Below are 22,463 nucleotides of genomic sequence, written 5' to 3'. Positions count from 1 at the left end.
CTCTTTAAGGGCTGCATGAGTTCAGAGGGAGAGGATATTTACGAGAATGGGAGCAGAAGGTTCCAAACTCTCAGAAGCGCACTTTTGACATCCTGACATTCCAGAGACACTGTGGGTAGTCGTCCAGCTTGATGCCTCAAGGAATAACCTTTAGGAGTCATGTGTGTCAGCTGTAGCTGAGACTGGGACTCCAACATCAGGCCACATCTAGACATAAACTTGTGGCCAATGTTGTGAAGGGTATTAACCATAGCATGTGTCCCTAAGGGTTTGGGGGGAAATATCTGTACTTTGTTCTTGTATATCTTTGAAGTGACTATCCCTTTGTAAAAGCTGAGAGGTATTAAGTGGGTATATGGAACCTGGGTACTGGTCACTGTTGCCTAATAGTGAGGTAGGGGTTGAGCCAACAGCCTCAGAGAGACACCCTAAGTTATTTGAGAGTACCCTATAACCTGAGGGGCAGATAGATGCAGCCTGCCTGGCACCAGGAGAATGAACCTGAGCACATGTTTGCTACAAACCGAAGTTATAAAAATATAAAAAAAAATACAAGTCACAAAGCCCAGGCCTTTGATGAACCGCTCTAAATATTTTACAGCTGAGGAAATTATGGATGAAAGAGTTGCATTAACTTGTCCAAAGCTGCATAGGTCTTAACTGGTTGGACTGGGATTCAGTTTCAGGTCCTCTGAGTTCAAGTTTGGAGTTTTTTTTTTTTTTTTTTTTTTAATAATTTTATATTACTCTCTTTTGATCATAGTGATATCTAAGGAAAATCATCCTGGCAAAAAAAGTGTCTTGAGTTGGAGAATGCTGGACTCAGAGAAGTAATTCAGGAGGGCTTCTGTGGTCATCTGTGTGAATTGTGATTAGGGTTTGGACTAAGCTGTAACACTGGGGTCGGCATTAAGGTGAGGACCCAATAGGCCCTGGAAAAGAATGAATACTTGATGAGATTTGGTGATGGACTAGATAGAGAAAGCTGATGATCACAAACCAGCTCAAAACAGAATTTAGAGTTTTGCGTCTGTCTGGGAGGATCATGGTGACACTCATAGAAATAGGAGCTTAACAGGGAAGAAACCTAGAGATAAGTTTGATTCTGAATATGTTAAATTTTTGGTGTCAGAGGGATTTCCTTGTGCAAATGTTCAGAAAGCTGTTATGGGCTTGGGATTTTGGGGAGAGGATTGAATATATAGAAAATTGAGTGCTGTTTGCATAGAAAGGGATCATTTAAATAGGAAAATGAAAACTGCATAGAAAAGAGAAAAAAGAGACAACTATGGGACAGGATTCCTTTTCCTTTTCCTCCTAAAAGTATAAAAAGGTACAATTCATTTTATTGACCAGATTCCTTATTTTTTCACTCTGGTAGACTCATCCTACTTCCTTTCTTTTTTCTCCAACTGTAAAACTACTAACTATATAATTAGAACCCCTGTTCTGGTCAGAAGTTGTGGAGCACTATACTCTGACCCATAGTTCATCATAGTATCCAACCATCCAAAAGACAAGATGAGACTCCCTTTTTGGCTTGTTATAGCCTTAACTTTGACACTTTGGGAAAAATTATCTAAAGCTTACGTATCAGCTCACATCTAGATTCTCCCCAAAAGGAGAAGCAGAAATACACTCAATATATTGTATATATTGTATATATTAAAAACATGTATGGAAGAAGTATTTATTTCCTAAGTTCTCAGCAGTGTATAATGATATACTTAAAACAGGATTTAGTAACTTAGAACTACATTATGTTTCACATGCATTGATATAAACTTAAATGTAACTGTAAAAAAACTTGTACTTTTCTGGGAGTTTAATACTTAAAATATTAAGATCTGATATTTGCAGTGTTGCTGAAAAGACATTTTACATTTCACCTTTGCTCTGACCTGTCCCCCTCAAAGTCTCTGTCTTCTGACCAGCCAATGCCAGTTTTCTAAGCTCTTCTGGCTGGGAGTCATTTTCTTCAGGAGCTCTAAGATTGTTGCTCAGGACTCCTCTCCAAGTGCAGCCAGTAGCCACTGAGGGTCCAGGACTGGACACACCTATTGCAGGATCGCTGTTTTACCGCCTGTACCAGGAAAGGCAAAATGATGTTGGGGGAGGAAGCAAACATTTATAAAACACCTATGTGCCAGGCAGCATGCTACCTCATTTGATCAGCAGAACAATCCTGAAGATAGGTGCTATTATCTGCATTTTAAATTTGAAGAAACAGACTGTGAGGAGGTGACTTGTCCAGAGTCACCCAACTAAAAAGTGTCTGAGGCAACTTTGAATTCAGGTCTTCTCCACTTAAAGCCTAGTGGCCCTTTGCCACCCCGGCTGTCTCAAAGCCTGTTTCGGCTTTCTCAGCCAAATGCCCCTTCCAGTCAGTTAGGTGCCAAGAGGGAGCTGTCACTTTTTCTGTTGGAAGGAGCATCCTCTGTTTTCCCCCCACCCCCTGCTCCAGAAATAGATTCAAACTGACCTGACGTGATCTAGAGCAGGTCCACTGACTCATCTCACTGGCAGATGATCATCTCCAGGGATGAGTCACACTTGGCCTGCCTCAAGTGTCAGCATCTCTAAAGAGCCAAGCCCTTTGATACATGGATAGAGCGCTTTAGAATTACGGAATAGATTTAAAAATTTTCTCATTTGTTCCTCACAATGACTAGGAAGAACCTCTATTTTATTGGTACAGATGGGTGACTTGCCCAGGGCCACCCCACTTGAGCAGAAAAGAAAAGCCTTAAACAAAGGTCCTCTGAACCAAAGGCTAGGGTCCTTTTCGTCACACCCAATTGAGTCCAGAGTAATGTTATATTCTAGACTGAGTCTGTGCTTCTGTGTTGTAGGAGCTTGGGTTTGAACCCTATTTCTGACACTAGTTGGAAACGATGAGCCAATAACGTCATCCAGTTAAGCTGAAGGTAATGCCTGAGTTTCCCGTTTTCCAGGCTGGTTGTGAGGATCAAATGAGAGATCACAGGACCTACTGGACCCTGGAAAACTTGGATACCCCAGATATGGCAGCAAGGCGTCATTCTTGGCATTGGTGCTTCCCATAAACAAATGGGCTGTGCCAGTGGTTTCAAGCTCAACTGAGAGGTAATCCCTAGACGAGGCATATTTGACTTAGAAAATGACAAATTAACCATCTCTCTGGTGTGTTTTAATTTAGTTAAACACCTTTCAATTACATCTGGCTCAGACCATGGCAAGGAGTTTTGTGAGCTGCCTGGGAATACCTTTGGGTTCCATTATTCCATGAACTCACCTAAGAAAAAGAGATTTATCCTGGGAAACTGGTGCTCCTAAGTGAGGACGGAGCACATTACAGCTGGGACACATGGGATCAGAGAATAGATTTAGGAAAGGAAGGGACCATCAAGACCATCTAGTTGCACTCCTTCATTTTACAGATGGAGAAATGAGGTCTGGAGAGGGAGAGTGACTTGACAGCAACCAGCTGTGCATCAGGATTCTGAACTTTGCTTCAGTCCCAAAGTCAATCATTTGAAAAGCCCTGATCCATCACCTGCTCTATATGTCAGACCTAAGGTCCTGCCATGTACAGCTGCCACTCCTCCTTGTCTCCAAAGGTATCTTTTGCTGTCCCTTCTGGAGCTGTCTTCTAGTGGGATTCCTTCAAGGGGAATGTTAACTGCCCTTTTGTGAAATTGTCCCAGGCTGGCATGTTTCTAAGACTAATGGATGCATTTTATTTTCTCTTTTTAAATATATTTATTTCATGAAACATATACTGATTACACTAAAAACACTTTTAACATTGATTTTTTAAAAAAAATGAGTTCCAAATTCTCTGTTCCTTCCCTTCTCCCTCCTTGAAGACAAGCAATACAAATCAATTATATATTTGAAGTCATGCAAAACATGTTTCCATATTAGTCATAATAGTTGCAAAAGAAAACATAGCAAAAGCAAGAAAAAACTATGTGAAAAAAATCTTGTTTCAATCTACATTCAGAATTCATCGATTCTCTCTCTAAAGATAGATGGGTCCTTTGGAATTGTCTTGGATCTTTGTCTTCAACAGATGTAATGAATGCTTTTTCAGAAAAAAAAAATTAAGGTCTATTGTAAATTTGGATGACATATCAAGGGTTACTCAGGCAGTTTTAAAATGTTCCATATTTTACATTCCTCCCTGCTCACAGAAAGGTCCCCAGGTCTTATTCTTGACTGGGAGACCAGGCTGTGTGCATGGTTCCTCTAGGTGATTGTCATTTCCTTGTGTCTTTGAGAAGTTGCCGTTAATCACTGTTTTTTATTCTCCTGTTTAGCTCTCACCACATCTCCAATAGAGAGTGCTCAGGCCACACAAACTGCTTTGGTGTTTGGGCTAAGCTTTAAGGAGCTTTTGCCCTACATTTGTTCCATTGGGACAAAAAGTACCTGTCCTCTTTACAAATGTTTAGCAAATTTTAATATGCTATAAATTTAAACTCAATAACAGAGTGCTTTGACCTGCAGTTTACTCAATAAATGTTTGTTGCTGAAGATGATATCCTCACACAGACTGCAGGATCAGCTAATGGATGTGTATGTGTACGTGTGTATGTGGATTTCACTATGATTTTTTTGGTCCTTTGATACCCTCTAGGCAGCTGCCTCTGGCTCTTTAAATTCCGCTCTGGGACCACTTCACTAATTGACTTCTCTTTAAGAAAGGTGGGGTTGGACCAGATAATTTCTGAGATCCCTTCTGGAAGTAAAATGTCATGATTTAATGATTAATCACTGCTGATTTGAGAACTCTTTTCCTCACAGAACCACTCAGGAAGCAACTCAAAATGTCTTGATTAGAGATCACTTCTCCACTAAGCCATAGGAACTTAGACACAACAGGAGAAAAGCACAGGGAGAAGCTCAATAATGTAGCCTGTGATCTCAAGGTTAATTCCTCACTGGTTTGGAAGATACCATCCCCATAAATGGAAGCGGTGGTAGTAGTGTTATTTTTGCCAGAACTCCAGGACTTAAATGGAATTAAGTTGTCTTGCAGAGATGGGGAAGGGAGGAGAAGGAGGGGCCTGGAGTCTTGAGCTGCCAGTGTGTGTACTAGAGGTCCAAGTTCAGATGTGCTTGCAGTCAAATCTTGCCGTTCCCTTCAATCTTTTCATTCCACACAATGAGGCTGTTGTGCATCCAAAGCCTGGGAGAAGGCAACTGCATTTCTGGAATATTGATGGGCAGTGTCCTCTTGAACCCATGAAGTCATTCTCTTGGAGACATTCACTGGGGCACAAAGACTTCACCTGCAGTTCTTTAGGGTTAACATTTTCTAGAGAACAAAGTGTTAGAGATCCTTAGAGCCATCCACCCATTGATTCCCTCGACTTAATGAAAAATCGTTGATGGAATAACCCGACTGGACAAATGTCTTAGCTAGCATTTCTTTTTTCCACATCCTCTCTTCTCACATATGTGTACATGTGAATATCTACATATATATGTAGATATATGTATATATAATACAAGCACATATATTTTATATATAACTTTATGGGCTTTTTAGATCTTCCACTAAAATAGTTTTCCAATCTCTTATCTCTATATAGAAAAGACCCTGGGTTCACAAAAGTTATGCTATTGGGAAGAAACTAACGAGGTGCCTACCCAACTGGAAAGTCTTCCAAATTGGGCTAGTATTGATTACCAAACTCAGATGACTCTAGCTTTTAGTGAACCAGACACTAATCTTATAGAACCACGAAGCTGCTGTGTATTTCTTCCCAATGAAAAGATCTTATTGCATCTTTTTATTCATGACTTTTTATAATCTGAATTGGTCAGGTCAGTCTCTTTGAGAAACTTCCTTTTCCTTTTCCTTCTCATTGAGCAGGAAAGGGAATGAGCATTTAATTAGTATCTACTATGTGTCAGGCACTGGGCTGTGCTTTAAAAAAAATGTTATTGGGAATATTGTAATTTTTCCTTCTTAATAAGTGGAAATGGAAGGAGAAAAAAATCTTAAAAAGAAAGTCATCTCATTTGATTCTCAAAACAACCCTGTGAGTAGGTGTTATTTTTCTCCAATTTACAGTTGAGGAAACAGAGGGGAACAGATTTTAGTGATTTGCTTAGAATCATACAGCTAGTCAAAGTCTGAAGATAAACTCGGGTCCTTCTGACTCCAGATCCAGGGTTTCTATCCTCTGTACCACCAGCTGCCTCATTGAAATACCTTATGTTTTCAGCGTTTAATTCTCAAAAGCTTCTTGTCCCTCTTTGGTTCACATTTCTTCCCTCTTTTCTGATATTAGACCTTTGGATTATAACCATCTTTTTTTTTCTCCATACTCTGAAATATGTTTTTCACAAAAAGAATTTGCATATTAAAGTGTGCCCAACTGACCTTTCCTTTTCTGGTATGAAATGGTCATTTGTCCCCAAAGTTTTTTTTAACATTTTTACTTTCAGAGCCAGTCCTTTCTTGTAAGTTAGAATCAAGTCCAGAGTAACAATTCTCATTATCATTTGATTTACCCTTTGAAAAACAAAATTATCATTATGGCAAATCATGAATTTCTCAGCCACTTTGATTTTGGAAAAGGAAAAAGCTCTCACACATGGGGACTTCCTTGCCGTTTTCCCATTCCCATAACATCCTGCCTCCTCCATGCCAGATGTGATCTGTTTCTCAAACTCCTCAACTAATTACTTCTCTTGTCCAGGTGACCTATAATAAACACATACTCTGATGAAATTTGCCACTTCTGTTTCTTTATTCTATCCTGATCTAGTTATATTCACTCTACACCCCAACTTTATCTTTTCTGTGGCTTTTAAGTAAGACATCCTTTTGGATTCAAGGTTTAGTTGTGAAACCCATCCCAGATGTAATCATGTGTTTGTGAGGTATTAAAGTAGATTTTGAGAAAGTAGGGACCACATGTTGGTTTTAGTTCAATTTCATATAGTGCCATGGATAGAAACACATCTAATTCTGAGAATCCCTACTGTTCTCTATGCCTACTATTTGTCGACTTTAATTAAATGCTTTCTGAAACTGCTCTGGCCTTATCTATCTTAGGGGAAATTTTCTAAAGCAAAATTGAAAACTCAGCTCAGTCTCTGTATGAATAACGTTTTGTGTTTGTTTCTAGGACAGACTGGGTCCTGGGGAAGTTTTATGAAAAGAACTGCCCATAGGGGGTATAAGCCTTTTAGTAGTGAGTGAATACAGTGACCATGTCTCTGAGTCTCCTGTCTGGGAAATTCTTGTTGCTTTCTTGTTCCAACTTCTGAAAATTTTCTTTTTCCAGGAACTATCTGTTAGCTTCCTATTATGGTTGCCAGCTATCCAACATGGGACTATGAAAGAATGGCAGTGCTCCCACAAGCCACACATGTGTCTCTACTTCTTTACATTAGAATCTCATTAAGGGCATATTCCCTTATTCTACAGGGTTCATTCTGTAAGCCTTCTGCAAGGCTTATTCTACAGCTCTATTCCCCTGACAGTTCTAAACTGCTTTTCCCTATGGACCTTATTCTTTACACCCGGATCATAATTCAAGTCAGAAAAGAGTATCTTCCTCTTTGAAAGCCTTCAGAGAAAAAAGATTAGGGAGGAAGAATCTAGCAGGAACTGATCAATTATAATCACCAGATACTGAACATAGCACAATGAGCACCTTTAAACCAAAGAAGGAAATCAGTGCTGCCTCTAGGAGTTTATAATGAAAGAATTTAAACACATAAAAACACTGACATGTCTACGCAAGGCTTTCAACATTTGTCCTCCTTAATGCAAATATAAGCCCAGTGCTCTTGAAAGTGTTACACTAAGACTGAGTTATTTTTATAAAAGAGATATACTATGGTTTTACAGACCTGGAATTTTAAAAATAATTCCCTTAGTAAAAAAGAAAAACATATTGCATTGAGGCTATAGCAGCAGGGGCAGGGGACAAAGGATATAGCACATAGTGCTTCCATGCCTGGTGAGTCCTAAGTTGAGTGGAAAGAATAGTTTGGAGTGTGATTTAATGAGTATAGAGAGGAGAGGGTGAGGACTCAGTGGAGACAGAATGAAAAGTGGAGCCTCTGATGAAGTCAGCAAATTTGTGCTTCAACACAACCACCTGTGTGACCCTGGGCAAGACATTTAACTTCTGTCTACATCAGTTTCCTCAACTGTAAAATGAGCATAACAGCATCATCTGCTTAGGGTGGTTGTGAGAATCAAATCTTTATAAAATAATTTAGTACAATGATTGGTACATATTAGGTGCTTAATAAAAAATGCAAACAACAGGGCAGGCAGCATGAAGATATATTAAACACATATAAGAAGCATATAGAGTTAGATGGCAGATTAAGGAGGAAGGAGTATCAGGAAAGGCTTCTTCCTGCACAGAGTGACATTTGAAAAGCTGAGTCTCAAAGGAAGTCAAGGAAATTTTAAGTGGAAGGTGAGGAGGGAGCATTCTAAAATGGGGAACAGTCAGTGCAAAGGTGCAGTGGTAAGAGATGTAGTGTTGTGTATATAAGGAGCAGCAAGGTGAATGTCGCTGCCTGACAGTGAGAGTGGATGGAAGTAAAATGTCAGAAGATTGAAAAGGTAGCAAAGGGTCAAATTGTTATGAGCTTGAGGTACCAAATGGGGGGACTTTTATATTTGATCCTGGAGGTAATAGGGAGCCATCAAGAGTTTATTGAAAAGTGGGATGACATATTCATACCTACACTGTAGTCAAATGGCTTTGGCAACCAAGTGGGGGAGGATGGATAGGATCAGGAAGAGACTGGAGACTTTGTCTGGGGAAGAAGTGATGAGCGCTTCAACTGGGCCGGTGACATTGTGAAAAGAGGTAGAGGGGAGACATCTGAGGCAAGTTGAAGAGGAAGAACATGGCAAGATTTGGCAGCTTAATTGGCTATGTGGGGTGAGTGTGAATTGAAGATGCTACTGAGGTTGCATGCCTGAGTGACTTGGCTGATGGGGACACCCTCGACAATCATAGACAAGTTCAGAAGACTTGGCGGATAAAGATGAGTTCTCTTTTAGATATTCTCAGTTTGAGCTGCTTGAGACCTGGGACACTATCAGAATAAAAAACCTGTCCCCTGTTGTAAAATGGAAGGAAGGAAGAAAGGCAAAGGACAAAGGAAGGAAAGAAGGGAGAAAGGAAGAAATGACAGAGGAAGGAGGGAAGAAAAATGGAAACGAGGGAGAGAGGAAATAAGGGAGGAAGGAAGGACAGGGAGGAAGGAAAGGATGGAGGGAAGAAGGAAGGAAAGGAAAGGAAGGGAAGGAGGGAAAGAAAAGAATGTATAGGAGAAAGGGAGGAAGGAAGAAAGGAAAGGAAAAAAGAGAGGAAGAAAATCTGTGCATCTTTCATGCATAGCAATGGGCGCTGGGCATGATTTTTGTGGTTTTATTTAGGCGGTAACGGCTTGTTGACCACAAATGCTCTTTCCAGCCTGAGATCAGCCACACAGGGTAGAGGGAGGGTGTTTGTTTTTCATAGCGAGAGTGGGCTCCCTGTCCCTGAGCAAGGACAGATTGGTATTGATTCTTGCTCTGCAGCAGAGGTAGTCTGAGCAAACAGGGCCACCCACAACACCTCGGGAGGTTGGGTTTCAGCTGCTGCTGCACCTTGCTGCGATGTGGACAAGTGAGGCGCTCCCTCTCCGGGCCTGCTGCTCTCAGATGGCTCTGTGTCCTTGCCAGAGAAAGAGGAGGTCAGGCAGCTAGCAGGCTGTTGTGGAAGGTCTTCCAAGTCCAGCTCGTTTTGTAGCGGGGCCACAGGCAGAGTGGCTGGCAGGGATGACCTTGCTGCTCTCCCAGGGCCTGGTGTGGCCCTGGTCACAGTTTAAGTGTGGGTCACAGTTTAAGAATCAAAGGGAGCAGCATCCAGAGAACAGCACAGACCTGTGGGGGGCCAGAGTGTCTTAGACTGATGTTGTCATTGATTTTTTTTGGCAGGGGGCGGGGAGGATGGTTTACAAGTAAGATTTTCTTAGATTATTTTTTTAGTTTTATGAATATAAATGTGTCCTGAATATATGAATTAATATATATGAATTAATGTGATTCAGCCTCCAGAGAAAGATGAGCCGTTACAAGTCGGGTAGTACTTTAACTAGTTGGTTTCTGGGAATAGGCAGCAACAATGGGCATGGGTTTGGAGCCATCTGATCAGAGATAATGAGTCAGATTTCCCCTGTGTTTAAGATCTTCTCTGATTGGTTGGCTGGTTGGCTGGTACCTTAGGAAGCCACACTGATGCTGACCACAGTGAGGATAATAAATATAACTGATAATAAAAATAGCTCACATTTATATTGTCCCTGAAGGGTGGGGGAATGCTTAATTTGGTGAGCTATAGTATTATGGACTTAGGGCTAAAAGGGAACTGCAGAGGTCATCAGGCACAGAAGCTCCCTGGGTCATAAATTCTGCCTAACTGTAAAGGGCTGGGTGCTTCCTTGCATTGTAGGAGTGGCTTTACATGGGTAAGAAGCAGGATAAACAGCACTTGGTGGGCAGGGGCTGGGGCCCGAGAGGGGCCTACAATTTGGAGCATGAATTGATTCTGCTTCTACATCTGCACAGATGTGAGAAGGACCTCCCACCTTTCTTTCAGTCTTTCTGTATATACATGGATGGGATCTGCCATTTGCCTCTCAGTGCCTCAGTTGGTTTCATTCTGCTATAGTCAAAGAGATAGGCAAGTCAGTCAGCAAGCACCTATCAAGCACCTGCTATGTGCCAGGAACTGTGCTAATTAGGCACTAGGAATACTAACCCTTCCTCCCTCCCCCCCAACCAAAAAAAAAGTCTTTGCATTTGAGCTCTCAGTCTAATGTATGCATTCATCCTAGGTGCTATAATTTCCAGATTCAGGCAAGACTCACTTGAAACTGAAAGCCATCTCCTTTTTTTTTTTTTTTTAAACCTTTGCAGAGATTTTTCTTTATTCAATCCAATACTTTAAAAAAATTAACCATCTTGTTGTCTAGGGGAGGGGGGAGGAGAAAGCCATCCTTTAAAAAAAAAATCCAATTTGTTTTTCCATGAAAAAAGACTTCTGCAAATTCTGTCTTCTATACTCAGCTATCTAGCCCTTGGTTGAAGGCTTCTGATAATAGGGATTCTCAGAAATAGTGAGCCATTCCTTTTCTGAACATTGTGTGAGGAAACCTTTCCTTAGGCTGAGCCAAAATATCTCTCTCTTTTTTTTTTTTTGGTTTTGTTTTGTTTATCACTTCCACTCTTTATTGTAATTCTTCCTCATTGTGGTAAACAATTAAGTCTGATCCCTCTTCCCAGTAACACTATTTCAGATAGTTGAATATTGCTGATGTCTGTGCCTTTACAAAACACCCCCAGTTCCTTGAACTGATTGTCCGTGTCATGATCTTGAATCATATATCTTTATTGAGTCATTACCTTCATCTGCATACATGTCCTTTCAAGGATGTGATGCTCAGAACTGGCTGTGTTAACTGAAGTACTGGAAGTATTCTAGTATGCTCGACTGTCATCTCCCTCAGGCTGGGTAATCTATGGGCATGTGTGTGAATGAAGCCTGAGATTACCCTAGATTTTTGGCTGCCATATCCTATCGCCGCAGAGCTTGAAAAAGTAGCTGAGAGTCAGTTTCTAAAAGTGTCTCATTTATAGCTTAGGGAACAGGTGAGTGACAAGAAGTCCTGTAATAATAGTCTTCCCGACATGCAAGTCAAGAGATTTATTTCTTCTCTGCTTTCCTCTCTCAGCTTTCTATTCTAAGACCTAATGAATGAGAAGTTACATGTTTGCCAACCACCCACCGACTGGGCAACATAGTGGCTATCACTTGCCCCAGGGGAGTCTTAGAGCTCACTGCTCATATAGATGGAAACCACCCCGCAAGGAGGAGACGATTGCCTAATATTTCTTTGCTTGGGACCCCATAGCTAATATTTTTTTCCTGCTGCCTAGAGAAATCATGTAATGGGTAGAATCCACAGGCCTGAGGAAAAAATGAACTGATTGAGTATCTTTCCATATTGTGTGGCTAGTTAACTGGATAGTGCTTTAATGATCATTTATGATAAGAGCTAACATTTATATAGCACCTACTATGTGCCAGTTGCTTTATACACATTAACTCATTTTATCCCCACAACAACCCTGTTGTTCTCTTCATTTACAGTAGGGGAAACTGAGGCAAATAGGTTGAAGTGACTTGGCCAGGGTCAAGTGGCTAGTAAGGGTCTGAGGCTGGATTTGAACTCGGGTAGCACAGTGGATAAGAGTTTCTGGTCTAGAGTCAGAAAGACTCCTCTTCCCAGGTTCAAATCCAGCCTTAGCATGATGTAGTAGTAGTAACCGTTAAAGCCATGGATTCTGAAGGCAGAGAGCACTGGGTTCGGATCACAGTTCTGACACCATGGCTGAGTTTCTAAATCTGTCTGAGCCTCAGTTTTCTGAACTGTAAAATGAGGGGATTCAACCAGGTGGCAGAAAAGGTGCCTTCCAACTTTTAAATCCTCATGATCCTGAGACTGAGAGAAACAATTCTAAACATTTCCCAGAGTATTTCATTACCTGGCTGCATTAGGAGACTGTTGATTTCCTTAATCTCTGGCTGGAAAGAATGCTGTGAATGACATCAATACACAGTCACTTAATGGGAGCTTTCAGAGGAGATGCAGGAATGGGGCCATTTTCCTTTGATAAAGGCCGCCCCAAGATATAATTATGGGGAGGGCAAAGGGACCCTCAAGTCCCATCAGCAACATTAACTAAAGGAGTTAAATACCAACTAACAAAGTAAAAAAAAAAAAAAATCCATATCTGCAATTTAACTCACTCCTTTTCCTCTACAATATTTTATTTTTTTAAGACTGGTTTTTCTCAAGCATTGTCTGAATTTATATGGAAAGTGGTTCTTGGTTGATTAGGAGCAATCAATGACAAGTCATTTAAACTCTCTGGTCCTCAGTTTCCTCATTTGTAAAAAGAGAGAATAGAATTATATGGTCTCTTAAAATCCTTTCCAATTCATTCTTTGAGTCTATAATCCTGTGGTTTATGACTAAGGTCTTGGAGCAGGGCTTTAGGAGTAGAATTAGAAAAGGTTGCCTACAGAGAAAAAAAATGCAAAGACTAGAATTTAACAAATACTCTCTCCCCCCAGGTTCTCTGTGGTTTCAGTTATAGTGGGGAGACTTCATCTATGAGTGAGAGAGAGAAAGGGAAGTTACAGGAAAGTGTTAAAAGATATGTTGGTGTCTGGATAGGGCTATTTAGGTGGCTAGAGGAGCTCTAGTTTGCAAACCTAATCTCTTTTGTTTTCCCTTACCTTTTATTCCTGAATTCTTAACTGCAAAGGAAACAAAATTAGAAGATCAACCCAGGTGTGAATTGGATCCATGGCCCTTTCTGAACACTGACTTTCTGAAAAGTGCCCAGAGTTATAGCCATTTTTTCTCTGAGAGCTTTGTTTTCCTCTGGATTGTATGTAAATTTACCACTAGAAGATAATTTTAAGGGAATCTTTGGAAATCATTGTTCATTAATGGTAGACCCCCATAATCTCACACTCTGTCCATAATCAGGTCATCTTGCTATGGCAGGCCTCTGGAAAAATGGACTGTCAAACAAATTGGACATTCACCAGCTTGGCAGAGTAGCCTAGGACACAGGGAGCCTCATTCTAAAAGTCTAAGACCTAGAATCTGCTTAGATAAGTAGTACTTACAGGCTGAATATTTGGATTTAAGAAGGCTTTAGTGGAGAGTTGGAGAACATTGATAGCTAGTAGTGAGAAGAGCTGTGCTGAGAGACAATGTATGATTCTGGCATCAAGGTCAACTTCTTCATGGAAAAAAGGATCAGATATCCAAGTCAGTGGGTCTGGCTATAGACCAGCTCCTAGAGAGCAGAAGGTTATCACAATTCTTTCCTAGATTCAAGACAAGTTCTAAACAGCAGATTGTCTCCTTTGAGTGGAAAAAAAAAAGCTCTCAGTCAAACTGAGAGGAAAACCGGTCTTGACTTTTTCAACTGTTCTGATCTTCATTCAGTGAGGAATGAGTCAAAACAAAAGTAATGAATTAACTTCAGAAAGATCAGAGAAACTGCAAAGTTCAGGGCATTTGAAAGGGTCAAATAGTCACCATTTTGACTTCCAGAAGGAAATCCAGAATCTTGTGTTTGGTGTATCATGATTGAGAAGAGTAGGAGATGTGTACAGGTGGGTTTGAGGAGGGAGGAGAATGATAAAGCCAATGATTCCAGGATTTAAAAAAAAAAAAAAAAAAGCATCGTGGAATTCCACTACCAGTTGCCAAAAACAAGGATGATACTTAGTCCTTCCTGGGTCGTGTGCAACCCTGTGTAAGGACAGAGTGGGACTTGGTTGCCATATTATATTGCTGGCCCATACTGACTTTGAAGTTCAATAAGCCTCCAGACCTTTTTAACATCTCATACTTAAAAAAGTGATAATTTAAAAGAAAAAAAAATAAGTCTAGGACTTTATATTTACCCCTACTATGTTTTGCTTTACTAGATTTGACTTTCTAGACCAGGGGTCCTCAAACTTTTTAAATAGAGAGCCAGTTCACTGTCCCTCAGACTGTTGGAGGGCCGGACTATGGTAAAAACAAAAACTTTGTTTTGTGGGCCTTTAAATAAAGAAATTTCATAGCCCTGGGTGAAGAGAATAAATGCCCTTTGCTGCCGCATCTGGCCTGCAGGCTGGAGTTTGAGGACCCCTGTAATCTAGACTGTCAGTATTGTTTTTAATTTTGAATCAGTTATACAATATGTTAGCTCTATCATTCAATTCTATTTTTCCATGAAAACTGATGTTATAAATATCATCATCTAAATCATTCACAAACATATCAGAATCAAGGAAAAAATCCAAGCTGACATCAATCCATTAACTATTTTTTAAGGTTCAGTCATTCACCCAGTTCAACCTAATTTAATTGCATGAATGCTGAGCAAACGTCCCTCTGTTTTATTCCAAAGTATAGTGTGATGGATGTAGCCAAATGTTCTGTAAAAATCTAGGTAAACTATATCGAAATCCTTTTTCTGATGCTCTAGTCTGGTAACCTTAGCACAAAAGGAAATGAGGTTAGTCTTGCATGACCTTTTTTGATGAAGTCATGTTGGCTTTTTGAGATCATTCCTCATTTCTAGATGAATTTAATATTCCAGATATGGGCTGGCCAAGACAGAGCATATTGCATCAATAACTTTCATTGTTCTAGGTTATGTTTCTATAAATTCCTTGAGGAAAGGGACTGCTTTTCATTTTTTGCTTTTGTATCATAAAGCCTTGTTGTTTAGTTGTGTCCCACTCTTTGTGACCCTGTTTGGGCTTTCTTGGCAAAGAGAGTGGAGTGGTTTGCCATTTCCTTCTCCAGATCATTTTACAAATGAGGAAATTGAGGGAAGCCCAGGGTTACACAGCTAGTAAGTATCTGAGGTCAGATTTGAACTCTTGACTTAATGCTCCTGGCCTAATAAGTCTATCCACTGTGGCATTACACTACCTGCAATAGATAATATGTTTGTTGAATTGAAATGAATATACCTCATATTATTGACTCATATGGCTTTATACCATTAGTTATACCTATTCAACTTATAGAGTTGGGTTTATTTTATCCAGATGCAAGATTTTATATTGAATCTTTTCCAATTTGACTTAGTCCAGAACTCTATCTTGTTGAGATCTGTTTAATATTGATTTGGGTCTTCCATCAGAAGTATCAAACTTTATAGGCTCACAGATACTTGCTTTCCAGCAAAATTCCAGAGTGTGACTTGAACCAGAAGAAAACATAAGTGGGAAATGTGACAAAATAAATTAACATACAATGCAAATAATGTTGATATGTGGTTTTCTAAGTCAGTATGTGGCTAACAGGTATCCCTTTCTGTTTAAATTTGACAGGGCAACAGTTCTAGCTTCTCCTCCCAGCTTTGTTTCACGCTAAGTTTGGTACATAGGCTCTCTATATACCCTTACCATGGAAGCTGTGTGGAACCATGGAATAGGCACTGTGTCCCTGGAATCAAAGGATTAGGGTTCAAACCCAGCTTCTGACACTTGGGTGGCCTTGGGGGGAAGTAAGGTAACTTTCTAGGGCACTAAGTTACTTCACCTGTAAAATGAAGTTTCAATGAGAGTGAGAGCTGACAGGGACCATCTTTTGCCTTTCTTTGTGTCTCCAGCACTTAGAAGGGTGTTTGGCACATAGTAGGTGCTAAATAAATGTTAAATTATCTACTGCAGACACTTAGCAAGTGTTTATTGACTGACTGGCAGACTGAGTGTGTTTTTCTGAGGTCACTTCTAGCTCGGACTCTTATGATCTACACCATTAATAAAAATGCTGAAGAAGTAGTTCCTTGATGTCTTCAGAGTCCCTCTGGGGCTTCTTCCAACTTACCTGAGACTCATGGTTATTACAGTTCTTAGAGGAGTAATAATACTGACGATGAGAGTTAACATTTTATGGAGTGCTAACTATGTACCAGATATTACGATAAGCATTTTGATTATTTTCTCATTTAATCCTCCCAGCAACCTCAGGAGGTAGGTGCTATTGTTGTACAGATGAAGAAACTGAGGAAAACAAGCAGAGGCTGTCACTTGTCTAGGATTATACAGGAATTATTAGAAGGTGGATTTGAACTGAGGTTCAAGTGTTTCTAGGACCAGTGTTCTATCCACTGCCTTACGTTGCTCCCCCTTTTAGGAATGAGATCTCTAATATTTTACATGAGGCCTAATACATTCCTAGAGCACAAGACTGGAGAGCCAGGGAGATCAAGGAAAGGATCTTGGTCTTTTCTGACCCAAATAGATCTCTCATCTGGAAAGATGTTACTTTCCCAAAGCTGATCTCTGAGAATTCATTTTAATTATATTATTTCTATATTTATCCAAGAAGTTTCTACATTTGTCTGGAGGTTAGTCCTTAAATCAACAGGCCAGGCTTGAATAGGATGATTTCATTGGTCTCTGAGACACCGGGATGAGATTTCTCAGGAGGCGTCCAAGACAGAAAGTGGTCTGTGTTCTTCCTCCCTCTTCTCCAAAGATAGCATGAACTCCTAGCTTCAGCGCTCCTCCCATCACTCTTCTAGACTTAATTACTTCATAATATGCAAAAGCCCAGCCTCTCAATTTAATCAACCCGGGTGTAGAGGGAAGAGATCCTTGGCAGAAGCTGTTGTAGAGAAAGAACATCCAGGTACCAGGGAAAGCTTCAACCTTGCTGTTGCTGCTGCTGCTGCTGCTGCATGGGTTTCCCCAGGCCAAGGCAAGGCCATACCATAACCTCCTCCTTTGGGAAGATCTTCCCTTCAGTGCCTGAAATACTCTTCCAAGTTCACTAACCTGACTATTTAAATTTAGAACAGGAAACAGATGCTAGACCAGTACGGAAGCTTCTGCAAAGAAGATGGGGATTTTGATGGCAACTTTGCTAAGGCTGATAAGCAGCGTCTGAACAGCTTCTTTTGGCCTTTTCTAAATTGCTCTGGAGCTAGCTGTTCTGGGTGGCCTGAACTTGGCTCTTTTTGAGCTTCTCCCTCGTGATTGATAGGGAAAGGCAATTTTTAAGTTAAGTCTTTTGATGACGTATATTTTCTCAACCCTCTTAACTCTCGACCCCTCTGAGATCATCTTTCTGTTCAGACTAACCTTGTCTTAAAGAATAAATGAATGAATGAAAAGGCATTTATTGAGCAGTGCTCTGTGCCAGACAAGGAATACAAATACCAAAGCAAAGACAGTGCCTGACTTCAGAAGGCTGCTTCCGTCCTAACACAGGAAGAAAAGACACACATAGGGATGTGATGGCCAGAGAGAGGCATTTTGGTCAAAAAAGTCCTAGAATTGGAAATAGGGCCACAGGGGAGTAGATGGCCTTCTCAGGAATACGGGGAGAGTTGATCTATTCATGATTCAAGAATTGGAGGGCTGCTGGTGGGGAAGTATGAATATGGAAACAAAGCTACTGTTGAGATGATAGCTAGTAGGGAATGAATAAAGTGTGGCTAGGGCCTGCCTGGGCCAAGTGAGGCTGTCATCAAAAAGGACAGTGTGGATTTCTGAAAGATGAAAAGACAGTCTCGGAGATACACTAGCAAAGTTTTTATTGAGATGTCCCAGGAGTAGGTCATCAAGGAGCATTGTATGAGCATGAAGCAACCCAAAAACTGAGGAATCACATCATGGGATAGTAAATAGATCAGAAGATTTGAGTCCAGGATGAACTTCCCTCCCACATTTACTAGCTGGGCAAGCCATTTAACTTTTCTGGGACCGGACTAAAGTCTCTTTATAGTCTACATTATTAGTATCCTATGTGTGGGGTCATGGTGGGAGGAGGCTGGCCAAGCCAACGCCTAATAATGCTCCAGCCCAGACTTAATTCCAATTCTATGGGTTGTGTTAGCTAGAGACTCTACTGTGAACTGTCATTTTCTGAGAGGGAACAGTAGGCTGACTGACCATCTATACAGCTGTAATAGAGACTGCAAGTACAAAGTACTATCTGGTGCCAACCGCTTGACCAGAGACACCATCTGGGCCCATGGGGCCTTTTGGCATGCTTTCATTCTGAAGAAGATGGGAGGATGTGGGCTAATTTGTGGCACACCTAATTGGATTAGAAATGATTGAATGACTAACCTTGAAAAGGACTTATCAATTGGCTGATTTTAACTTGGCATTTTGTTAATGGTTGTGACCCACCAGCATTGTTGTCTCTTGTGATGGCTTCCAGAAGGGGAACAATTCTATTATCCATCTTAATACAAATCAGATGCTGTTTGGCCTGGCTCCCTATCCTTTTAAAACCCTACTACCAATCAGCTGTGGCCAAATCTCGGGCTATCAGGTGGAGTGGGGAACCTCTGGCCCTGAGGGATTATTTCCATAATCAACCACAAGCAATGAGGAACTGAAAGTTAGTACAAAAACCTCCTACTTCTTAAATTCTATAATTTGATCATTTTGTATGGTACGGGAATGACATTATAAATATCCAAATGGCCCTTGGCAAAAAAAAAACTTCTCCACCCCTGCTATAGGGGAATGCCCCAACCCATGAATCATGGGAAGGCTGGTTTCTATATTTCAAAAAGTCCAGGAAGAGCATGGTCTGACTTTGCATATGTCCAGTATCCTTAGGTTGTGTGCAAGAAGGAATCGTGTCTCACAGTGTCATTCTCCTGTGTCATTTTTGAGATACAGAGTGATGAAATGTTGACATTATGGCTTCTGTGGGGGGTGTGGATATTTCCTGCTTCTTCAAAGAATGAGAATATCTTAGGGAGACTGTATTATGGGAAGGTCCCATCCAAAGTCAACGTAAGCAGTTTTCACTGTTTCAGAAACTCGGCAGGACTACCCCAAGACCAACAGAGCTCAACAACCCAACTCCAATTTTTACAAAGGGCTCTTACAACCCCACTACACTGGCACCTACCAGCATGAAGGACATTTTCTTGGAAATAGTTTTCTTCAGAACCTGTGGGAAGAAGGCTGGCTTTGAGTTTCATCTTCAAGATGAGTGCTCAGCTCCTAGTAGGAAAAACCCAATGTTTTACCCATCTTCTCTCCCTCCCATTAGGTTACTGGCTCACAAAATATAGCTTTATAGGTCCTGGCATGTGATTTCCTCATTAAATCATAGTGTTCTCTGTTAAAATCTGATCCAAGTTTGAAAGTCTTGACAAATAAATGGGCTAAATAAATGTGAAGATTTCCCTGGTTCTACCACCCCAGTCCTGTTTGAGCAATTGATGCTTCCCCCTTGGACCTCATCAAGCATTATGGCTACTCTCTTCTCTAACCTGCCTTTCGGACAATCTTCCCTGTTTCTGTGGAGGGTACCCAATCTCAGTCACCAAGTTTAGTCTTGGAATCACCCTAGACTTTTTCCATTTTTCTTACCCTCTCCAATCAATTGCCAAGTCTTACCAATTTCACCCTCATATATCTTGCATTTATTACCTCCCTTCTATTCATGAAACAGCATTCTAGTTTAGGTCCCATTATTTGTTACTTGACTATCCAAGAGGCCTTTCCTTGCCTTCCACAACTGTTCACAAATGCTTTCTCCTCTAAGTTTGCCTTCCATCAAGTGTACTTACTGATTATATCTATATATCCTCACACACACATAAACACATATATAAGATGCCCATATATAGATATGAATGTATCTCTGTGTATATAAATGTGTGTATGTATACATAGAACTGTCTTCCACATTAGACTGTTAGCTGATAGTGGGCAGGAGCTGATTTTGCTTTCTCTTTGTATCCCCAGAATTTATCATGCAGTTAGTACTTAATAAAGATACCTGTTGATCGATTGGATGATAAAGTACTGACCCAAAACCTTTCACTCTCCTGGTTGCCTCTACTATAGCCAAATAGGCTGACCTGCTACTAGAATTTGAGGCTTCATCTCTCAACCTCATGTCTCTGTGCAGGCTCAACTTTCACACCTGCTCACCTTTGTCTATAGAAATCCTAACTTCCTTTTCTGCCCAGCTCAACTCACCATCTCCAGGCTTCCTACAGGAAGTCTTTTCTGATCCCCCATCTTTGTCCTCAGATTTTCTTAATCTGTTTATTTGTTGCATTTCCCAGTAGAACGTCTTTAATGTATGAAATGGTTTTGGGAGGAGTGAGGAGGAAATGTTGCCTATATTTTCAGCAACTAATAAAATTGCATGCAGTAGGTGCTTAATAAACACTTGCTGAATTTAATTGTGTATATATAAGGAAATGTTAAGCTCCAAGAGGGAGGGCTAAGATAATACCCTGGCCGATCTTTGTATCTTTGCTAGGGTTAGAAAAGCATTTAATACATGATAGGTAATTAGCAAATGTTTATGGGATGAGTTTATAAGATTCATACAGTGGCCATTGGGTCCTTTGTAGTCAGAATCTGGAACTAGGTGTCAGGGGATGCAACTGTTCTTTCTTTCAATATTATATGGACAGGAGAAAAGCTAGTCCTGGGGATGCCATTCAGTTGAAAATAGACAATTCTACCTTTTTTCTTTGGTATGACAAGAATGATAAATGGTTTTTAGAAAATAAGCAGGTCTATACACTTTTGATCTAGTAAGAGTCAGTACAGTAATCTTGAACTGGAAGATTCAAGGAAGGAAGGAGGAGGCCAAGATGGAAGCTAATCACTGATTTAGGGAGAGGGAGAGGGGCTCATAACACTCTTGCAGATCCCGGAAGATTTCACTTGGGTCTATCTTCCCTTTTCTATTTCTGCCTCTGCAGAAGTTTCACCCTTTTGTCCTCTCACTAAGAGCTGAGACCTTCGTCCCCATCCCCTTCCTTTCCCCCAGCCCCCATCATCATCTAGCCTTCCCGTGGCTCCCAGCAGATGTTTCCACTTTGCGGATTGTTCAGAGTTCACATCAGTCATTTGTTCCACTTGCTCTGAAACAACGGGCAGCATTATTGGGAGGAAACAGAAAGGGTGCCAACTCTGGGGACAGCACAAAAAGCCCTAGTCACGGGCAATGGGCAGGAGGGGAGGCTGAACAGCCATTGTGATGGAACGTTCCCATAGCCCTGATTCTGATCATGGCCAATGACACTTGCACCAGGCTCTCTTCTCGGCCTACCCCAAAATGACAAGAAGTACATCTTTTGGGCCATGGGGCAAGATCATTTTTGGTGAGACTCTGGAGCACATCTCTGACTTGGAGAAGGATAGAGGGGTCACAAACCCAGATCCATGTCCTTTCTGCTTGTGACCCACGGATTTGGAACAATCCCTTCGGTGCATTTTTTTCCTAAAATGGGGGGAACAGCCAATATGAATGAATGAAGGAATGAAAGGAATGAAGCAATCAATTAATTAATAAACATTTGTTAAGCACTTACTCTGGGCCAGGCACATATGAGACAATGGGACAATGATCAAACAGTCTCTATGTTCAAGGACATGGCTGTTCTATGAGGGCAATAAGATATGTGCCACATACAAAACATAAACAAAGATGAGGTCATTTTGGGAAGGAAGCTGGAGGGAGGCGGCCATCAGGAAGGACCTCTGGTCAGAAAGTTGGGCTGAGCCTTGATGGACTTCTAAGAGGTAGAGTCGAGAAGTCTTTTCAGGCATGGGAGAAGAAATAAAAGGGGGAGTTATATTATGAAGAATCTCTAAAAGGATCTAGGGGAAAAAATCCAGTTTGCCTACATCCTAAAGTATGTGAAGTTCTAATAAGTGGGTTAGAGCCAGACATTTGACCCTAGAGGTAATTAACAGGCAGGATCTGGAGTTAATTGAATAAGAGAGTGACAACATCAGATGATAGTTTAGGAAAATCACTTTGGCAGTTGTGTGGAGGGTGGATGGACAGGAGAGACACTGAGGCAGGGAGATGAAGCAGGAAGCTACGGATTTAGTGGAAGCAAGAAGTGATGA

The 22,463-nt window shown here is 40.9% G+C and overlaps 1 protein-coding gene across 13 annotated transcripts in view; it reads left to right on the top strand.

Annotated features, from left to right (window-relative positions):
* ADORA3 (adenosine A3 receptor) overlaps window positions 1–22,463 on the top strand; it is a 68,299-nt gene that overhangs the window by 15,367 nt on the left and 30,469 nt on the right. The window contains exons 3-4 of one of the 13 annotated variants that reach the window (XR_004234016.1): window positions 764–914; window positions 2,853–2,867. The exons of 10 other annotated variants lie outside the window; for them this stretch is intronic. The gene's annotated coding sequence lies outside the window, so the exon portion shown is untranslated. Of the gene's footprint in view, window positions 1–763; window positions 915–2,852; window positions 2,868–3,082; window positions 3,106–11,462; window positions 11,669–22,463 lie in introns of those variants that run through there. 2 more of the 13 variants (XM_031967281.1, XM_031967289.1) reach the window with 2 other exon arrangements.

Source organism: Sarcophilus harrisii, chromosome 4 (genome assembly GCF_902635505.1).
Source record: "Sarcophilus harrisii chromosome 4, mSarHar1.11, whole genome shotgun sequence".
NCBI classification, from domain to species: domain Eukaryota; kingdom Metazoa; phylum Chordata; class Mammalia; order Dasyuromorphia; family Dasyuridae; genus Sarcophilus; species Sarcophilus harrisii.
The sequence above is the reverse complement of the archived record's forward strand: the minus strand, read 5'-3'. Positions and strand labels throughout refer to the sequence as shown.